General features: G+C 32.0%; 1 long non-coding RNA gene across 1 annotated transcript; it reads left to right on the forward strand.

The window, feature by feature from the left end:
* Positions 1–532: 532 nt before the first annotated feature.
* Positions 533–3,001, forward strand: LOC143049131 (uncharacterized). Its single transcript, XR_012970078.1, has 2 exons — positions 533–1,456; positions 2,503–3,001. It is a non-coding gene; the product is annotated as an uncharacterized LOC143049131 (long non-coding RNA).
* Positions 3,002–4,950: the final 1,949 nt, after the last annotated feature.

Raw genomic sequence — 4,950 nt, forward strand, 5'->3', positions numbered from 1 at the left:
AATATGTAACGTGTATGGAGTAATGGTGTAATTGTGTATGGTGTTAGTGGGATGTTTACACAATCAAATGACTGAACATGAGTTCGAGTTCGGCAGTTATTATAAATGTCAACTGGTGCAAAATTTATATATAATGTTTTATGTTAGTTCTTTGGTCGCTGAGTCTGTTAAACAATGTTTATAGACACAATGTTTAATATCTTAAATTTGACAAATGTTCTTTTGAATTGAAAATATTGTTTGCATTTTGATAAGAAAAGATAGGTTGCATTGTACATGATATTTATATCATGTTGTAAATTCAAACGAAATTAACAAAATGTATGTTAATGCTATGAAACACAGTTATGTGTTTATTAACTATTTTCTTTACAAAGAAGCAATTTGACATATATATTTTATTGTTTGGCAATATTAACTTGTTAGGAAACGTTATGATCTCACCCTCTCATTAGTTACCGTATCTAAAAAAATTAATATAAACGAAAGCTAGTGCGTAGTGTTTGATTTAATGTGTGATCAAGGTATAAAAGGCTGATCCATAAGTTGTTATTTCTTGATAAACAGTAAAAGTTTTTATAAATAATACAAGACCTGCTAGATTTGTTTTTATGTAGTGAGCTGCGTTGTGGATTCGTTGTTTCGGACATAGCAAAAACATCGGTCAGAACACACTCTCAAGTACTATGTATTTTAGGAAAATTTCAATAACTTTGTTTTTTTCTATTTTAAAATTTGCAACATATATAGACGGATTTCTCCTTGAACCGGATCATACGTCAAATCCTGGTGTAAATAATCAATGCATTTCAATGGATACCTGTATGTATTTAGCTGAAAAGAAAGAATTAAGAGACCAGATCTTTCAATTCAAACTCGAAAATGACAAAAGTTTACGAATACTGACAAACCAATTACAACATAAACTATCCGAAATGGATGAAAAACTAAAAGGAAATTACAAACCCAATGATACAATAGAATTTGCGAATTTAGAGCAAAAATATCAGTTGCTACAAGGCAGATATATCCATCAAAAAGATGAATTGGAGATATTAAAAAACGCAACAATGAAAGTCCTTCAAGAACTGTCCGAACTGAAGCAACTGAAAAGTATTAATCAGGATTTAAACTTGAGTAATGTGCAAGGAAAACTTCAATTGCTTGACCAAAAAACTAACTCATTGACAATCAACCAGAATGCTAGAAGTCAAGACTTTCTTGCCTTGTATAATAACACTCGTGTAATGGAAAACAAAATTAATCTAATGGGGAATTTTATAACTCAGATTTTAAGTCATGAAATAAGTCAAAACGCAACGATAGCAACACATTTCAACATGTTCAATGATCTGAAAAATAGAGTTCATGAAATTGAAACAAAATGCTACTTTTGCTGACGTCGTATCGAAAATCGTTTCGTTAGAAGGAAAAGTTTCAAACAACAGCAAAAGAGGTAATTCTTTAAGTCACTTTTAAAGCAATCTTAGACCATCTGCATGTTAGTTTTCATTGACCGGTCAATAAAACTGTGACATGTAAAGTCTAAGAGGGAAGTTAGTGTAATATACTCATATCACTGCATTAAATTGTATGAAAACGATTAAAACAATTGGGCGTCCGTCTTGTTGTGTATAATTTATAAATTTGTAACTAATTTCGAGAGGAACATCATATGGATTTATAGGTAGCCTGATGAAAGGCCAATTTGTTGCATCTAATATACTCAAATTTTCATTGACAGTCCAGATCTTTATTTCGTTCGGCTTCCCTTGCAAACCATGTTTCAATTCTTAGATTGTTCTCGACCAGAAGGTGCAGAAAATAATATTCACCAGACATTTAACTGTTGGCATTTAATGAAAGTAGAATTTAAAAAATGTACCTAATATTTTTAATTGTGTTTTTTTATTCATCAGACACTTGTTCCTACCTTATACTCTTATCAGTAATATAAAAACACACTTTTTTTTATTTTCCTCGGTGATCATCTGAAGATATATATATATATTATCATTTATATGAAACGAAGTTGAAAAATCTGACATCCTATGTAAAAAGTAAAATCACAAAAATACTGAACTCAAAAAGGAAGGTCCCTAATCAAATGGCAAAATTAAAAGCTCAAACACATAAAACGAATGTATATGACAAAACAGAATTATATCATGTATATATACTAGTATTAAACTGGGAATATATCTGATAGTGCTGTTTTATTAATTCGAACTTATGGGAACTCAAAAAAGTTTTAAAAATTTGGTGCTGTCTTTGTGTAAATACTCTCTTAATAGTATTGTTGTTAATAACCAGTTTTTAATCATGAAGAAATCGCGAGTTAATCAATTTTTGTAAGAGACTCTCGCGTATAGTGACTACACTTATTCATGTTTGAAACTATTACGCTCATCAGCTATTATGGGAAATGTCTACAGTATAATATAAAGTTGACAACAGTTATAACAAAGTATATGTGTGCTAACATTTAATATTATTTTTCAGTTGCAGTAACAGCATGTGTAGGATCATCTCAAAAATTTTCTGATGCTGTAGTTAGATTTTCTACCGTGAGATCAGAAATAGGAATAAATAACATTGCTACGTTCAAATCCAGTGGGAAATTTGTTTGTGAGATTCCTGGTTTGTATTATATCTCAGCTCATATACGTACAAATTCAGGAGATTATGGTTTCCACGTCAGGAAGAACAATGATTATATTGCTTATTCTATAACTGATGCAGGTTTGTCAGATTCAACGAACCCAATATCTGCTGTAGTGGAACTTCAAGTAAAAGACACGCTGTACGTGGAAACTAGCGCAACCATTTATTCTACATATTCCTGTGTATCAATTGTGAAAGTTTGATAACTACTTTTGTTGATAACACATATTGACATTAACTGGACCAATTTTAGTTTCTTTTACTCAAATATTATAATACATCTTCTATTTTAAAATGACCAAAGTCTTCATTACAGACTTTCCGTTTTGACTTTTGAGTATTTTTTTATTTTACTTTTAAAAGTACAACATTTAACAAGAACTATCTTTAAAAAAGATATCCGACGTATTCAGACTTGAGTATATGTTTAAAAGTATCATTTCGATAACCTTCAGAAGCACAAAGATACCGTTTAAATTTCAATGTTTGTGTTTAGTGTTCTCGGTCCTCGTATCTTTCTGTTTACATTCACCAAAACCCCGCGGAAATCTCACATGCGTAGGTGCGTTCGAAAAGTCATGTACGTTCGTACAACAAAGTTTACATTAAAAATTATATAGTTGTCCCGAATAAACAGCTGTCACGGATGCAAAGAGCTATTGGAGAAACCATTATTTTAATAAAAATACAAATCTTTTTAAGATCTAGTTCAAATATTTATAGTTTTGCAATTGCTTTCCATCACGATATAATTAACGAGACGTTTTTTCAAACACAACCAAATCGCCCACCATGACAGCATTTTGTCCAATCACAGAAAGGATTTTCGAGCATGCTTATTCTATTGCCAAAGTTAAGCGTCTTTAAGTTCAAAGGCCACAAACCGAAACTATACCGACTACGTCGGAAAAAAGTTTTTTTTAAAAATCATAGTAAATAAACCCACCACAGACACCAGGGCCGATATTTTCATCCAAGCCAGCCGCGCGTTTCGTCCACAAAAGACCCACCAGTGATGCTCTAATAAAAAAAAATGTTAAAAGACCAATCAAAGCACAAAGGTTAAGAGCACCGAGGACCAAAAACTCCCAAACGTTATGCCAAACACAGCCAAGGCAATCTATTCCTGAGGTAGGAAAAAAGCCCCATCACTTCAAAAATTCAAAGTTAAATAAATCATTATGTTTCTCATATCATTAATATCCACACTAATTTCTTTCAGGAACAAATGATTTGCCAAAAAAAAAAAACAACAACAAAATAACCAAACGTTTCAAGTATTACAATGTAGTTGTGTTTTTTCTTCTTCTGATTACCAAATATAGAAAAAGACAATCCACAAGTCTGACGGGCTTCATACTCTCTCATCCATAATACCGGCTACGTTCTTTTGTTGTACTGTTATACCACAGTCCCAGGTTAGGGGAGGGGTTGGATCCCGCTTATATGTTCAACTCCGCTATCAAACTATGTATGTACGTGCCTTTCCCAAGGCAGGAGCCTGTAATTCAGTGATTGTCGTCTGTTTATGTGTTATATATTTTTTTTTTCGTTCATTTTTTTATACCAATAAGGCCGTTAGTTTTCTTGTTTGAGTTGTTTTACATTGTCATTCCGGAGCCTTGTATAGTTGACTATGCGGTGTGGGCTTTGTCCATTGTTGAAGGCCGTACGGTGACATCTAGTTGTTAATTTCCGTGTCAGTTTGGTCTTTTGTGGAGAGTTGACTCATAGGCAATCATACCAAATCTTCTTTTTTATATTATATTAACATCTACATTAATCTTTCTTTTGTAATAATGAAGTTTTATTGTACCTTTGTTGTTAACAATTTAATCAATCTACAGCTTCCATTCAGCATCCCTCTTAATTAGTTATTGAATATCTAGGGAAATATATTAAATAAAGTATACATATAAATTTGTTTATATTTATAAAATACATCAGAACAGTTCTACAAAGTATAAGTTTATACATGAATACGGTTTGTTTCTTAACTGATACTGTTTATGATTTTTTGTTTATTATAAAAGCTTCACCGAACCGCGAAATTGATGATGATCTTTGAAACTGATGGTATAACTCTTCAGCCAAAGATAGTATTCTGATTTTTGTTGCTTACACATTGGTGAGTTTTGAAAGTGTCTATGGGCAGCTCAGTATTCTAGTAATCATGATTTTCAGAACGTCTCATACACTTTCGATCATTCAAACAGGTAGTAATTTATGTCACCGATACGGTCCCTCTACGAATAGGCTACCACGGCACTGTTAAGTTCATTTGTA

The sequence above is a fragment of the Mytilus galloprovincialis genome, chromosome 10 (genome assembly GCF_965363235.1).
Source record: "Mytilus galloprovincialis chromosome 10, xbMytGall1.hap1.1, whole genome shotgun sequence".
NCBI classification, from domain to species: domain Eukaryota; kingdom Metazoa; phylum Mollusca; class Bivalvia; order Mytilida; family Mytilidae; genus Mytilus; species Mytilus galloprovincialis.